The following is an 18,141-nucleotide window of genomic DNA, read 5'->3' on the forward strand; positions in this document are numbered from 1 at the left end:
AAGACAGTTTAAAAGCTGGAGGTGGTGGCATTATTTTTCTCATAACTTATCTATAAGAAGCAGCACCATCTCTGTGCCCTTCAGAGAGATGATCAAAATATCATTTACCCCAAAGCAAAATAAAGGAGGAAAAATAACATTTGAAGTTTTTTCTAAGAAATTTGTTTCATTTTATTTCTTATTTTATTAAATCTATTGGGGTGACATTGGTTAATAGGATCATATAGGTTTCAAGTGAACATTTCCATGATACAAGGTCTGTATGTTGCAACTTAAAAATTAAATACATTTTCAAAGGGGAACTCATATCTTTATTTTACTTGGTTTTTCTCATTTTTCACTTCCTTTGAATTCTCTGATTTCAAATATATTTTTATTTATATTGCCAAAAGACTTGTAAAATAAATTAGACACAGAAAATGCACAACTAATAAACATTGTGTTTGCTGGTTTGTTTTAATATTTTTAAATTAAGCTGCATTTTACAATGTCATAAAGGAGAAGAAAATATAAAAATCTCTAATTTTAAATGAAAATGCTTATCTTGTAGGACATTTAGCTATTATTTACAAGCAAAAACAAACAAAAACATAAAATGTTGCTAATATATTTTTGTTTTTGAAAATCATTTACTTTTGGTTACTTTCTGCCACCTGTGTATTATACAATATTTGTTTTCAACTTTATTAGTTAGTATTATAAAATATATTAAGCTATTATCCTATCTAATAATAGAGTAACATGTAAATTACCATCACTCCACTACGCCCACGATTGGGCAGCGGGAGGCTGGGGGCGGGACTCTGGGTGGCCTATCCGGCCATTGAGAGGCACGGATCCGCTGCCACTGAGGGGGGCTACCCTGATGTTGAGAGGCACAGGGGGCGGGACTCCCGCCCCCTGTGCCTCTCAACGGCCAGATCTGCGGCCACTGAGGGGGCCTGCCGCGGACACCCAGCTGCGCCTCTCAATGACAGGGTAGCCAGGTGTCTGCGGCAGCCCCCCTCAGCGGCCGTTGAGAGGTGCAGGGGGCGGGAGTCCCACCCCCAGCGCCACTCAACAGCAGGGTAGCCCCCCACAGCGGCCACGGACCATCAAAAATGGGGGAGCTGGGTGCCTGTCTGCTACGGCACCAGGCCTTTCAGAAGCCTCCGCCGAGCCGGAGGCTTCTGAAAGGCCTGGTGCACCAGCGGACAGGCACCCAGCTCCACCACGAAAAGTGAAAGTGTGTAGGGGACCCTACACGTGCATGATTCAATCATGCACTGGGCCTCTAGCAATTACATAACAGAAGGAGGCATTCTTCTAAAGGATATATATATATAAACTTGTTTTATATATATATTAGAGGCCTGGTGCATGAAATTCATGCACTGGGGGGGTGGTTTGCGCGGGCCTCAGCCCGGCCTGCGCCCTCTTGCAGTCCAGGACCCCTCGCTCCTTACCGCTCGCCTGCTTGCTGGTCCTTACAGCTCGGCTCGCTACTACTTAGTGCTGCTGCGGAGGTGGGAGAGGCTCCTGCCACCACTGTGAGCTCAGCTTCTGGCTGAGCAGCATTCCCTCTGTGAGAGTGCATTGACCACCAGGGGTCAGTTCCTGCATTGAGCGTCTGCACCCTGGTGGTCAGTGCACATCATAGCGACTGGTCGTTCTGGTCATTCTGCTGTAATGGTTGCTTAGGCTTTTATCATATAGATGTATAACCTGATTAACACTTCATAATGGTATTTTCTTGGTATATGGCATTATCTATACCTTGGATATGAGCTTATGTTATTATTTACAATTTTCTCAGTTGATAAGCTAGCTGAATTCAATGATTGTCTCAGATTTGAGGTTTAAATTGCACTGCAGTCAAGTCTCTGATTGAAACAAATTAAGTATGGCCAGTTTACAAGTTTGACCTCTGCAATTACTGTTCATCTTCTAAGCTTTCCTGGGTGTAAATGCATGTTCAATTGCTTTTTAGTGCCAGAAATGACTTTATCTCAGCCAAAATATTCTTTTGTGGTTCATCAGTTAGATATGTATTCTATGTAATTTAACAGTACAAAAGTCACTCATTCCAACTCAGAGTACCCATCTTAGATGCTGCCTAAGATCCATTATCTTACATCATTATTAAAAATGTGTTTCTGGTACTAAAGTGAGTGTTAATGCTTATACTTTTAATAAATTATTCAGGTCATCAAATATAATTTTCAACTCGCTTTTCCTCATTCAAGTCAGCATTTGTAGAATGTCAAGTGGATCAATATTAGCTCAGAAGATAAAATGAAAAATCAATGAACATCAGGGTGAACATTTTAATTTTTACTCTTTAACCTAAACCATTTCCTGTATTTGGAAGACTGACTATTAAAGACTCACTTTAAAATATTTAGATTTTCAAAAGTATCACTAATCTATGCAGCTGTTTGCAACCACTATAGAGGGACCAGATGCACTATTTCCTGGTGTCAACAGAAGATTCGCCCTTGTTTTTCCTCTGGCTTAGAGATTAAGTATAGCCCCAGTGGATAAACTGTACGTCATTTTCAAAGGAAGGTATTCTTGGGGAAAATGCTGAGTTTACAGATTCCTACTGTGGCTAAAGCTAGTGTCTATTTAATCTTATACTCTAGATGGCCTTTTGTAACCAAATGACTGAGGATTTAAAACCAAGAACTTTTTAAATCAAGAGCTGGCCTTGACAAGAAAAATTGGGAGTAAATATTATTTATTTATTTTTCTGTGAGAGAAGCAAAAGAGTCCAGTGTTATTATAAATGTTAGCAGATTTTAGAACTTTTTGGATAAAGGGAGAATATAAATAAAAGTAATAAGGAAAATCTTCAATTCCTTTAGACTTTTCTATAGAGAAACTTATAACTGATGATTTAGGAACAAGGGACTTACTTAATCCTATGCTAAAAGAAAGACATTATTAGTAGTTTGGTTTGGTACAGAAAAATTATATATATTTAAAAATATATGTAATATATATTACAAAACTAGAATAGTTTCAGTAACATACTATTTATTGTTCCCAGAAAGATGACGGGAGGTTGGGAAGGAAGAAATAAACTGAGAATGCGATTACTTTTGCTCCTCTCTCTGCTCCCTCCTAACCAAGAGCGCTGGGGAAGAGTACTTAGAAAAGAATGGTTTTCTCAGGAGCTGTCACCACAAATAAAGCTGGGAGTAATATGTGCCTTTTGACTTACTGTTGGTATGTTGTCTGCAGTGGATAACCATATTTGCTTGATCTGTTGAGTAGAAAGGAATGTGGCTGGCTCTTAGAGTTAAGGTTTTCTAAAGGTTTCATGGATGGATATATTTTTGAAAGCAATACTTATCTACCTACACAGATAAACATTCACACACCTATAATATAAATATATAATGTACAGTTTTTTGAAAATGATTATTAAATTTTTAGTCATCCTGGATAATTTGAAAACAGAACAGACATAGAATAAATTGTCAGTTAATGCCCTCCATAACAATTTATATTTGTCTAAATTTCTGTCCTGCTACTCTTCTGCTAAAAATACTCCAGTGATTCTTCATTATTTCAAAGTAAAAGCTAAAGTCTACAATTCCAATCTCATCTGAATCCATGGACCTCCTAACCTCACCTGCCAGTAAGCTACTCTGACCTCTAGGAGAAGGCCTTTGCCTATGTGGTTCCCTATACATGACCGCCATTCCCCCAGATATGTATACAGCATATTCCTTCCTATCCTCCAAGTTTTTGTTCCAACATCAAATTCTCAAAGCAGCTTACTTCAATGATCCCATTGCAAATTGCAATTCTTCTACATATACTTGAAACTCCTCTCACTCTGAGCTACCTTTTCTATGGTACTTGAGTACTGATATAAAATGTAATTTATTTATTTATTATGCTTATTGTTTGTTCCCTGTCTTTCTTCACTCACTTACATATAAGTTCCATGAGGGCTTATATTTGCTTTTCTCAGGCAGGTATCCCCAGGAGTTTGAAGGGCGCCTGTCACATTATAGGCATCGATAAATGTTGGATAAATAAATGATTTTAATTTGGACACAAAATAGTTTTAAGGTACATAAAACATGGTTAATCTGAAAAGATATGTTTCTCTCCATTTATAAAAGTGTACATAAAAAACACTCAGTTGGCTGAAGGGATATGTATCATAGAGGAATTGAGCACATACAATAGAGCTCTTGTATATTCCTTAAAACATCTAATAAAAACAAATCAATTTGTCTAATTAGTCATTTGTCTAATGAAAAAATAATGTAATATAATTCTAAAGACAATTCTGTTTGTTGTATTCTCAGCAGAATAAACTGGCTTTCTGGTAAAGTAACAATGACATTTCACTTATTTCAATATCTGTTATGACAATGTATGCATGATAAGTCTAACACTCTTTTGTTCAAGACAGAATTAAATAAAGGGAATTTATTCCCAATGTAAAATTTGTAGCCAGTGGTTTAGTTAATTAAGAGAAAATGTCAATACAACTTAACATTGTCACAGGATAATGCTTCCTGCTGCTAGATATATATCAAGAGAGAGACAAATAAGATGGAGTGATTTTTAAGCAGTGACACACTCCAGGCAATGCATTTCTAGAGGATTATAACACTCCTTGGGTGGTGATGTAAGGCAAAGGACTGAAGACTAAGTAACTTAACTCTTTGAAGAGCATAAAAATAGTACAGAAATATGGTGCTTGTAGACCTTCTCTGCTGATACAGTGAAATTACTTTCATATTTAGAAAGAAGATACCATCATATTAAAAAGGATCTAAGTTAGAAAAGAATGCCATCAGCAATTCTTCATGACTTTGCAGATAACGTCATTAAGAGACAAAAATTTAGGACAGCCTCTGTTTAAAATATAGACATATCAAAAATTTCTATTTCAGGCAACAAATGACTGCTGCTTTAGGAACTTGGTCATTTTTCTCAGGAAAACTGTATTAAAATAATTTTTGGAAAATATCTTTTATTCCTTTTCAAGAATTTTAAAAATGTAATACATTTTTAAAATTATTAATATTGATCAAATAATACCAAAGATGATTTTAATTTTTAAAAGATTTTTAAAAATTGATTTTAGAAAGAGAAGGGAGAGCTAGAGAGAGAAACATCAATTTGAGAGCAAAACAAAGATCAGCTGCCTCCTGCATGCCCCTTTCTGGGGATTGAGCCTGCAACCTGGGCATGTGCCCTGACTAGGAATCAAACTGGCAAACTTTTAGTGCACTGGTGACACCCAGGCAATTGATCCACACCAACCACATGACAATGGTTTTAACTTAAAATTAACCTTTTAAAATAATGGACTGGCATATTCTTCAAATTTAACTGAGAATTCTATCAAGTGCTTTGGTATTTTCAGATTGAAGTCACAAATTTTGCTGATTATTGAGATACTATTTTCATCTTAAAATTACCCTTATATCAATGTTATACATTCCAGTGCTGCAATAATATAAAATAATGGGATCATACACTAAACTATATTATTTATAACTTTCCTAAGTATTATATTTCAAAGGTATTTACAATATAAGTATTATGTATGTATTAACAATGAAACTATAGTTCAGAAATTCTCTTAACTTTAAAGGCATTCTATCAATAAAATAAAAAATTAGCATAGTATTTAACACTAGAGGCCCAGTGCACAAAATTTGTGCATGGGGGGGGGTGTGTGTCCTTCAGCCCAGCCTGCACCCTCTCCAATCTGGGATTCCTCTCACAATCCAGGACTGCTGGCTCCCAACTGCTCACCTGCCTGCCTTCCTGATTGTCCCTAACCGCTTCTGCCTGCCAGCCTGATCACCCCCTAACCACTCTCCTGCCAGCATGATTGACGTCTAACTGCCATCCCCTGAAGGCTTGGTCACCCCTAACTGCCCACCCCTGCAGGCCTGGTCACCCCTAACTGCCCTCCCCTGCAGGCCTGATCCCTCCCAACTGCCCTCCCCTGCTGGCCATCTTGTGGCAGCCATCTTGTGTCCACATGGGGGCAGCCATCTTTGACCACATGGGGGCAGCCATCTTGTGTGTTGGAGTGATGGTCAACTTGCATATTACTCTTTTATTAGATAGGATGTTATATTTATATAATAGAACAGATTACTTTTAGTTTTATTTATATATTGAACTATCAAATAATTATTAACATTGCAAAGGAATGAAACCAGAACACTATCTTGTATCATACGCAAAAATTAACGTAATGGATTAAAGACTCGAATGTAATATAAAACTCCTAAAGGAATACATAAGCAATAAGCACCTTGACATAAGTCTTGGAGATTATTTTTTGGATTTGACACCTAAAGCAAAGGCAACAAAAACAAAAATAAACAAGTGGGTCTACATCAAACTAAAAAAACTTCTGCACAGAGAGCAGACTGATGGTTGCCTAAGCAGAGGGGATTTGGAGGGCTGGGTGAAAAGGTTAAAGGATTAAGAAGTACAAATTGGTAGTTACAAAATAGTAATGGAGATGTAAATTACAGCATAGGACACATAGTCAATAATCTCTCTATATAAAAGCCTAAGCAACGAACCATCGGTCAATCAGTCGACCAGTTGCTATGATGCGCACTGACCACCAGGGGGCAGATGCTCAATGTAGGAGCTGCTCACTGGTGGTCAGCGCACTCCCACAGCAGGAGTGCTGCTCAGCTGACCAACAGGTGCCAGACGCCGGGGTCACGGCTGGCAAGCACAGCTGTGGTGGCATGAGCCTTTCCCGCCTCCACGGCAGCGCTACTGAGCGGTGGTGGTGGCAGCAGGTGCAGCGGCGCCAGGATGAGAGGGAGCAGCGCAGTGCCCAGCCCAGGCTTCGGCTACTCCCTGGCTGTGTGGCCACTTCGCGCACTACTACATCCTTCGGGGGCTGTCGGACTGCCGGTTTCAGCCCATTCCCCACAGGCCTGGCCTGCACAGTCAGGTTGAAACTGGCAGTCCAACCTCCACTGAGGGGTCCCAGATTGCGAGAGGGCGCAGGCCAGGCTGAGGGACCCCACCGGTGCACGAATCTGTGCACCGGGCCTCTAGTATTGTAATAACTTGTATGGTGTCAGATGGGTACTTGATATATCAGGAAGGTCACTTTGTAAAGTATATGATTGTCTAACCACTATGCTGTTCACCTAAAACTAATACAAAATAACATTGATGTAAACAAAAACTCCACAAAAAACAAACAAACAAACAAAAAATGTCTGCAAAGCAAAGAAAACCAGCAACAAAATAAAAAGGCAACCCACTGGGAGAAAATATTTGCAAATCACATATCCGATAAGGCGTTAATATCCAAAATGTATAAAAAACTCATACAACTCAATACCAAACAAACAAACAAAAAATCCACAAAAAATCAATTAAAAATTGGGTAGAGAATCTGAATAGACATTTTTCCAAATAAGAAAAACAGAGCCCCAAAGGACTTAATATATAAGTTAAAAGCATCATTGGGCAAAACTTATAATTCAACTCAATTTGGGTTCAATAATTTGTTGCATCTTTGGCCATGTTGTACTATATATAGCTTATCACAAACCCTGAATAATAATGATGTGTTTACATAAGGAAAAATGTTCTTACAGTTTCTCACATCTAGTTGAGTAACAAAGTTATTGTGGATTTGTACGCATAAGCATTTGTACTATAAGCATTTTCTTTAGCTAGATAAGTTTTCCAAATATATTTCCTTATGTCTAATTATAACATGTTTCCTTACAATAATGTTTATTTTCTGAGAGATAATGATGAGTATATAAACATTAAACATTGTGACTGATTTTATTTCTTGCTATGGCCTGTAAAACAATGAGGGAATAATAGTTATAATGTTGAGGGTCTATTTTGTATCATGCACATAGTTTTAAGTGCTTTATATCCATGAACTCTTAATTTTTTAAATACTTAACGAATTATGTAATTATTATCTGGGGAACTGAGGCACCTAGAAGTTAAGAAACTTGTCCAGTATCACATAGCAACTAAGTGGTAGATTACTGGATTTAAAACTGAACTCTCTCTCAAGAAAACACAAATATATAAAAAGAGTTGTTTAGCCCTGGCCAGATAGTTCAGTTGACTAGAGTGTCATCCCAATACACCAAGGTTGCAGGTTTGATCCTTAATCAGGGAACATACAAGAATCAACCAATGAGTGCATACATAAGTGGAACAACAAACTGATGTTTCTCTCTCTCTCTCATATCAATAAAAAATAATAATAAAGTTAAATAAAAACAGTTGTTTAACTAGATGTTATATTATAAAACTGCACAATCTTATAGCTAAAAGAAAATTTAAAAATAATCTGACACTTTATACCTCAGAGAGCAAAGATCAAATAAGTTAATTGGACAACTCATTTCTTCCATTTTTACTAGGTAAAAAACAAACAAACACACCCCCCCCCAAAAAAAAACACCCAAAAACCCAAAAACAAAACAAAACAAAGCAAAAACAGTTCCTAGTCTGTGTTCCTTTCTTTAATAGGTCATAAATAAGTATGTATTTGACTTGATTCAACATATCTGAAAACCCCATGCCCAACATGACTTGTGCTTTCCTTAGTATGATAATCATTCTATGATGGAGCTGTGTGTTTACTAGTTTGCTTTTCCTGAACATTGAATGCTCCATGAAGATAGACACCATCCTGTCCTACTCACCCTTGTGACAAGATAAGTAATTCTTATTGAATGTCCAAGCAAATGTTTCTGAGATAACGAAGAATTTTAAAAAGCAAAGTCAGAAGAGTACTTTTAGGACGTGCTAAAGTAGAGCTTAAACATGATATAAACATTAAGGGCTAGAAAACAACTGAAGCAGACAGGACAAACTGTGTAGCTATCCCAAATGGACTGATAATTTAGTGTCTAAGGGCAAGCGTTATAAATATAAAGAAACTATAAATTTTGGTCACAGCCACAAATCAAAGAGCAATGCTATGTGTCTATATTTTATGTGAAAGTTGGGTCATGCACTGGTCTTTTGTTAAATCTTGATACAAAAAAGAACAATTGACATAAAAATGTAGTTTATAAATAATGGACACTGTCATATGTATATATGTATACATATATGTATACATATATATACATATATGAATTTATACTTTATATTACACATTGAAATTTCTCTACCTTGTAATTGTGAAAAATTAAAAAAAAAGTCTGTGCCACATCTAAGGGTATTTAACAAAAGTATCACAGGACTTTATTACCCATCAGTTTTATAACAGAGCTGGGAATCCTAAATTCAGCATGATGCGCATTCTAGTTGGCTTATAAGCGTGCATCTTAAAGCTAGGTTAAATACTGAGTCTTAACTTACAAAACAGGCTGATTGAAAATTGTGGTCAGTTGCCCATACTTTTAGAAATAGAACCATAATGTTAAACTTCTAACTACAGATTAATGGATCAAGAAGAAAAATGGATTCTGATCAAACAAAAATTGAATTTCCAAATTTGTATTGTAAACTGATGGTCTCTATTATCACCTGTAGTCCGTTGAGCCCTAAGCTTTCATTTTGATCAATCCTAAATCACCGTCAGATTAAATTTATCTTTGGTGATGGCTGTCCCTATTCTTATTACTTAAGCAGAGGGGTATTGTGATATGGTACTGTAGAAACACTGAGTACTACAATGTGATATCAATCCTATTTTAAAGGACCTATGTCATCTGCCTCTTTCTATCATTTAAATTTATATTTTTAAAAATATATTTTCTTACAGTACTTTGGGGAAAAATAAAAATAAACTCAGGATACCTTAAAATCATCTTTTGATTTTTTGTTAATGTCTACGTTAAACTCCTTTGTTTTGTTAAATACTAAAATAATGCTTTTAAACTATAATGTATACTCATAAATAGTTCAGACTAGTCGAGAAATGTTGTTTATATTAGTTTTTTAATAAGCATTTTATAAGGAGAAATCTGAATTTCTTCAATTAACTTAAAAATGCATTTTTATTGATTTCAGAGAGTAAGGGAAAGGGAGAGAGAGAAACATCAATGATAAGAGAGAACCATTGATTGGCTGCCTCCTGCATGCCCCCTACTGGGGATCGAGTCCACAACCCAGGCATGTGTCCTGACCGGGAATAGAACCGTCACCTCCTGGTTTATAGGTCAATGCTCAACCATTGAGCCACACCAGCCGGGCTCTTTGATTACTTTGAATTCTTCAAAAGCCCAGTTCAGCATGAGAAAGGATTTTCTGGCTCAAATCAAGAAGAGCTGGTATTAAAATAAGTGAAACTCGGGGCACGTTGTGTGCATATAGTTCATGGAATAATTGCCTAGGAACTCATTACATTTCATTGGGAATGTATGCTAATGGATTCACATCTGAACATCATGGCATTGTTTTTGTAGTCACACAAATTACTGGATCCGCATACCCATAATAATAGAGTTTGAATCTCTGAGAGCTTAAATGTTCAACTTTTTTTTTCTTCAGTGGTGGAGAATTCTGGTGATAAAAAGAAAGAAAATGAGCACCTTGTCATGTTTTAAATCAGCATGGGGAAATTCTCAAGTGGATGTGACAGCACTCAGAGGGCTTGGCCCTCTCTTCGGGAAGGACTGCCAATCATAATTAGCAACAACAGAGATGTTGTTCAACCCTAAATAAAAATTACTGAGAGCCTTTTTGAGCTAATATCTGTAAGAACAGAAACTAGAAAGAAACTTGTCTCTGTAATCCAGTTAACCTGTCACTGGGAATTACACTCATTGTTCCCATGTTCATGAGGGTCAGTAAACAACAGAGCTAGCCAATATCATTTTTGTTATATTCAAATTTAATGGAAGGAATATAACATTACAAAGGGATAATTTTAGTGACTGCATTTCAAGGCTGGAGTCCTTAGGGTTTTTGTGACTAGGACATTGGTAAATTTCTTGTATTTGATATCTACACTATTGAAATGGATTTCTTTTTTAGTTTTCAAGAGATGTTCTCTCATCAGTAATCTCTTTCTGATGCTTAATGCAGTAGAGAATGTCTAACTCTTCCCTTTGTGGAAATGAGAAAGTTGTGATTCTCTGTAACAGTGCAATCCATCTGGCAGTGGGAAGAGCTCTTTATTTTCTTCCAAAGATTGTCTGGGGATCTCAAAGCCAGCGGGTTGCCTCTCGTGTTAACGCTTGTGCAGCAGTCATCAAGTTATCTTCTGCCATTCCTAAAGGTCCTTTGTTCCATTTATTACTGGCATCTATGGACCAATTTGACCTTTAAGAAAGCTACCAAAGAAATATTCCTACTTTACTCCTTCTGTCTGCTCCTCTCATCAGAAGTGGTTTATTTGGTTCCAACTTGGCTATGGTCCACTTCCATGGAGCTGAACAATCCTGCAAGCTTTTCTTATTTATGGCTATATTAAAAACATCTAGGTTAGGCATGGCACATAGTACACCCAAGAAATACTTATTAAACCATTTAATGTAGTGATTCCTTGTTTTTCTTTTGCTCTTACTGTTTCTGGCACAAATATTGATAGCTCTAAATATTTTATACACATATAAATATTTATACTTAATAGAATCAGACAAAACCACCTGAGGTAAAGTTTGAAGTTTCCTTTAAAATTATTTTTTAAGTAAACAGAAAACAAATTACATACAGCCACATGTGTGAACAAGTCACAGAGGCCCTCTATGGCCCAGATGTTATGAAGAGTCACTGCCCATTAACTAAATAGAGGGGATAGTCTAAACTTAAACCCCAGATTTTTGTTGTTGTTGTTAATCCTCACCTGAGGATATTTTTCCATTGATTTTTAGAGAGAGTGGAGGGAGGGCAGAGACAGAGAGAAAGAAACATTGATGTGAGAGAGACACATTGATTGGTTGCCTCCTGCTTGAACCCTGACCAGGGCTGGAGATAGAGCCTGCAACTGAACCTTAACCCTTAACCTGGAATTGAACCTGGGACCCTTCAGTCCACAGGCTGACACTCTATCCACTGGACCAAACCAGCTTAGGCCAGAATTTTTAAAAGTGTATTTATTGTAGAGAGATGCATGTAGACATGGAGATAAGGGAAGATATAAACTGACAATATCACTGGCATAAAATTGGTCTCTCATTCATGCATTTAACTACCTAATTCACAAGCTCTAATGTTCCAGCTAAACAGATGTACTAAGTTTATCTCAATAATGGACCATACTGCTTTTGCACAGTTGGATTCCCTGAGCTGTTTTCTGAAATGCTTTGAAGTGACAGATTAAAAAAAAAAAATCCGGATTAGTAAACAACTCAAATATATTTAACATTTTTCTGCTTTTAGCTGTCCCTGAACTCTTTTTTTCAGAAATCTATCTAATAATACATGAAATGCCTCTTTATTCATATTCAATCTGGTCTGGTGGTTCAATAAAGACTGTAATTTTGAAATAATAGTTGTACTTCTTATTAAAAGTTTATATTTTTATTAGAAATTATTAGTAATTCCAATTTCATTGCCTGTATATGGGCACTCCCATTGATTGATTCTCTTTTTCTTAGGGTTTATGAGCCTTGCCTTAATTTATTTTTAATCAAAGTGTAAAGATGCTCTTGGTATCTTCTAATGAATTCACTTTTTTATTGTTAGAAAGTTGAAGAATAGTAGCATTTCAAAGATGAAGTTATCATATGCAATTCAGCATTGTCTGTCATTATGAATTTGTACAAATGTATAATCAACCTACAGGCTGTACAACTTATTTAAGGGTACAGTGGGTTAGTAAAGTGCTTAAAATATTTATAACTTTTGATATCTGCTGCATATTTACAGAACTGGAAAATCATGATAATCATATGGGTAAGTTTATTTATCTTTTTGTCTTGGGTGTGCTCCAAAACTTACTGAAATTTGGCCACCTAGGAGTAGAATTCAGAATTCAGAAAGCCAATACATAAGCCTGTTAACATCTTCAAAAATAATGCTTATTTATGTTTGCCCTCATAGTCACTTGGTAGAATATACCTGTAGACACACCCGATATAATTTTCTGTTTGGTTTAGTGAATTTTAGCTTGTCCAGAAACAGACTGCAGTCTAATAAACACAATATTGCTGTTAACTTTATGCTTGATTTAGTTAAGTATTTTGCATTTATTTATTCACTTAGTTTATCAGTATGCATTTATTAAACACCTAATATGTACAAGGCACAAAACTATTGGCAAAAGAACTATAAAGATAAAAAGGACACTGCCTTATGTTCAAAGGACTCAGGTGAGGAAAATCGAAAATAAAAGGCATTCATACTATTGTTCGTAAGTACTATATATATATCTTAGGGAATGTAGATGATCCATAATTTTAGCAAAGACTTCTAAAGCAAGAATTATATGGTTGTTTTTTTAAAATTGATTTTGAGAGATAGAGAGTGAGAAAGATCAGTTGCCTCCTGTACTAGCTCAATCGGGGATTGAACCCGCAACATTTTGGTGTATGATAAGACACTCCAACAAACTGAGCCACCCAACCAGGGCCAAAGCACTAATTAGAGGATGCATAGGAATTTGCCATATGAAATCAGGTGGGGATAGAGATTAAGCAGGTAATGAAGGCATTTCAGGAGTTGGAAAAAACAGAAGCAAAGCAGAGAGACATTATAGAGTCTTGTCTTGTGTTCAAGAGACAAAGCAATTTGGAGTAACTGGACAATTAAATGTGCTATATGAGTGATAGGAGAGTAGAATTGAGCACTGAACAACAGCTACATGGTGGAATATTGTTCATGCTCTGAATAACTCATACTTTTAAACTGTAATAATTGGGAAGCCAAGAAAATATTTGAAGAATGGGAATTATGTAGAAAGCTCTCTCCATGATGGTAGTAACTTGGGTATAAATGCAAATATGTGTAGCATATATTTTCAGGGAACAAAATTATAAAAGATTAGAGGCCCGGTGCATAAAATTCGTGCACAGAGGGGGGCATGTCCCTCAGCCCAGCCTGCACCCTCTCCAATCTGAGACCTCTCAAGGGATGTCCGACTGCCCGGATCGGGCCTAAACGGGCGGTTGAACATCCCTCTCACAATCCAGGACTGCTGGCTCCCAACTGATTGCCTGCCTGCCTTCCTGATTGCCCCTAAGCGCTTCTGCCTGACAGCCTGATCACCCCCTAACCACTCCCCTGCCAGCCTGATTGATGCCTAACTGCTCCCCAGCCAGCCTGTTTGCCCCCAATTTCCCTCCTCTGCCAGCCTGGTCACCCCTAACTGCCCTCCCCTGCAGGGTTGATCGCCTCCAACTGCCCTCCCCTGCTGGCTGGCCATCTTGTGGTGGCCATCTTGTGTCCACATGGGGGCAGGATCTTTGACCACAGGGGGGCAGCTATATTGTGTGTTGCAGTGAGGGTCAATCTGCTTATTACTCTTTTCTTAGATAGGATAGAGGCCTGGTGCATGGGTGGGGGCTGACTGGTTTGCCCTGAAGGGTGGGGATTCCCTTGGGGCATGGGGCGGCCTGAGCGAGGGGCCTGTGGTGGTTTGCAGGCCGGCCACGCCCCCTGGCGACCCAAGAGGAGGCCCTGGTATCTGGAATTTATTTACCTTCTACAATTGAAACTTTGTAGCCTGGAGCAAAGCAAAGCCTGCTGCTCGCTCCATGGCCAGCAGCGATTTCTGTTGGAGTTAATTCACCTTCTATAATTGAAACTTTGTAGCCTTGAGTGGAGGCTTAGGCCGGCAACAGGATGGTTTCTTTTATTACCCCGGAAACCCAAGCCTCCCTCCCACTCTCAGTGGCTGTAGCCATCTTGTTTGGGTTTATTTGCATATTTGCTCCTGATTGGCTGGTGGGCATGGCTTGGCTGGTGGGCGTGGCTTAGGCGTAGTGAAGGTGCGGTCAATTTGCATATTACTCTATTATTAGGTAGGATTGTTAGGAGATTCCTACAGTTCCAATGAGAAATGAAACTGGCCTCATCTAGGAAACAACCTACACCTTATCCCTCTAGGTGAGAAAAGATTTACACCCCTGGAAATATGTAGAAGATAAAATTTGCAGGCCTTGACTATGGTTGAATATAAGCTATAGGAAGAAAAAGGAAAAATCAAACTGTTTTCAAAGTTTTGAACATAAATGTTTGAGTGGTTGGTAATGCATCAGCTGGAATAGAGAATAAGAGAGACTACAAAAGTTAAAAGTATAAAATCATTCAATTATTGGCATGTTGAAATTTGTGATATATCCAAAGAGTGGTCTAGTGAGCAATTAGGTATGCACAATTAAAATTCAAGGAGGTGATGTAAATTTGGGAGTTATCTGCATACTGATGATCATTAAAACCATACACATAAAAATTGGATGAAACGAGAAATAATAATATGAAGACAGGTTAACTACATCTAGCTATATCATCTCTTATTTTTAGCCAATGCACATGTCTATCAACATCCTAGTTCTCTCCCCTCATTTACTGACAACGTCAGCACATGGCCCATTTCCTTCCTCTCCAGTCCAAGCTGACATCATTACAGATGGTTCCTCTAATCCTCTGGGCTCTCAATTTCTTGATCAGCTTTGAAACTTTTTACCAACTCTTAACTTCAAGAATCCACATCCACACACCTAGAACTTCTCCTCTACTGTCCTATTTCAAAAATTTTAGTCTCGGTTTGTACCATTTTATAAATACAGACTTCAAACTCTCACACTGATGTTTCTACTATTGGCCTTTAGCCTCATCAAGAACTCTATGCTCTCTCAATACTATTCTATTACTTTCCAGTATCACTCTTTACTACATTCTCATTATTGGTCTTCCTATTTCATTTTCATTGCTCCATGTACCCCAGAATCTGCCATTATCTCACCAGTAATCTAAAACCATTTACCTTCCTAGGAACATTTCTCATGTGCCTAACTATCCAAGGCTGAACCAAATTTGTTTCTATTTTTAATTTATTTAGCAACCACTTATGTGATATGTATATAAGCTATTCTATCTAATAATGTCATGGCTTTTAATCATTTTTACTTTCATAACAGAGCCATGAAGTGGGCACAGCCAGGATGTTCCTTGGAAAAGGAACTCACACCATCATACAGGTTTGTAGTCCCTAACAGACCAAAAAATTCTTCTGTTTCGTTCACTCTTTTCTCTCCTTTTGGAATAATTTCTATGAAGAAATCACCATCATGCTGTGAGAAAGACCAAACTGTCCAATGAAGAGAGAAAAGAAAAGAAAACGGAAGCTACCAGTCCTCAACCAGCATCAACTACCACATGAGTTCAGTTTCCAGACTTTGAGTTGTCTAACAGAGATCTCAGACATCACTGAGTAAAGACAATCCATCCTCATTATGTCTTGTGTAAATTCTGACCCACACAATCAGAAGGTTTTGGAGGAATTTCTTATGCAGTTATAGTCACTGGAACACTACCAAAAGCAAGCTAAATCCAATGACCACCTTTCTACTTGATTATTTGAAATGTTTAACACAGAGGACCAAACCCTCCATCTTTAAATACTGGTTTTATTTGATGTGTGTTCCACCGCATGCTATATATACATGGTACTTGTATCTTTCCATCACTCCTTATCAGTTACCATTGAAAGCTCCTCTACCCATTCTTTTCCTTAGGGCACTCTCTTAGGCCCTTTCTGAGCCAGTGGTCCTCAATTAGGAATATGCAGTTTAGAACAAATACACTGTGTGATCTTACTTCTATAGCTTCATTTATCTCCTACACGCTAATATCTTCTCTTTTTAAAATATATTTTATTGATTTTTTTTACAGAGAGGAAGGGAGAGGGATAGAGAGTTAGAAACATCAATGAGAGAGAAACATAGATCAGCTGCCTCCTGCACACCCCCTACTCGGGATGTGCCTGCAACCAAGATACATGCCCTTGACTGGAATTGAACCTGGGACTCTTTAGTCTGCAGCCTGATGCTCTATCCAATAAGCCAAACCGGCCAGGGCATGCTAATATCTTCTAAGTATATATTTAGCCCAGATGTCTTTCATGAAGACATCTTCTGAAAAATATATCAAACCACTAACAAACAATAGAAATATCTCCATGGATGTTTCATAGATACCACTACATGCACCAAAATGAATGTATCATCTTCCACATCACACTTGTTCTTTCTGTTTTTTATTTTATCATTAAAAGACATTAACATCCAATACACCTAATTTCCCATCCAGAACCCTAGGATAAAACTGCTTCATTTCCCTCCTTCGGTATCAATCACAATACCATTTTATAACTAATCAAGTTCTATTGATTCCAATTCATAAAATACCCTTCTTTTGATTGCCACCTTACCTTTGTGGAAGCACATAAACTCTTACTTAGTTATTATGATAATCTTAAAATTTGATTCACTTTCCACATTGCCCTTTTCAATCTATTATAATAAAAATATTTCTATGGTACAAATTTGAACATGTTTTTTGTTATTTAATACCTTTAAATAGCAGATTATTTCTCTAAAAATCAAGTTCCAACTCTTGATAATAATAAATATAACTTCAACCACATCTTTACCAGCACTATGCTGCACAATTTATCCTAATTTCTCTCTTACTTCTTTATATTAAATTTTATCCTACCCATCTATATCTCCTTTCCCCCATCTCTTTTTCGACAAGCTCTTTAAATAGTTCATTATTGTGTCTTTGTATATGTAGTTTAATTCAAAAGCCTTCTTTGCTACATAAGATATATTGAGCCTTCCTATCCCTTTGTTCTCATAGCAGATTGTACTTATATCTATTATAGCACTTTTTATCATACTTATAATTGTTTGTTTACATGTTTGTGTCACACTAGATTTGTAGCTCAATGATGGCAAAAACTCTTTTGTTCACAATTATATACTTAGTATTTAGCAAAGTTATAGCTTAAATAAATAGCATGGATTAAATATCTAAGGGGTTAGTGATTAATGAATTGACTAAAAATGTCTGTGACAAATATAACCTAAGTCAGCACCCTTGAGGGGAGGCAGAGGGAGAAGCGTACTTACAAAGGTTTTCAAAATAGATTAGAAGTGAGAAAGTGGAGGTGAAGAGTCTACACAAACCTTGTGATTAGTTAATGAGAATAGAAAGAATAAAATGTAGTGGAAGATCCATTAGCAAGTACGAATAAAAAGT

The 18,141-nt window shown here is 37.2% G+C and overlaps 1 protein-coding gene across 1 annotated transcript in view; it reads right to left on the minus strand.

The window, feature by feature from the left end:
- The window catches only part of GRID2 (glutamate ionotropic receptor delta type subunit 2), a 1,386,076-nt gene that overhangs the window by 286,539 nt on the left and 1,081,396 nt on the right, over window positions 1-18,141 (minus strand). The gene's annotated exons all lie outside the window — the stretch shown is intronic.

The sequence above is a fragment of the Eptesicus fuscus genome, chromosome 2 (assembly GCF_027574615.1).
Source record: "Eptesicus fuscus isolate TK198812 chromosome 2, DD_ASM_mEF_20220401, whole genome shotgun sequence".
NCBI lineage: Eukaryota > Metazoa > Chordata > Mammalia > Chiroptera > Vespertilionidae > Eptesicus > Eptesicus fuscus.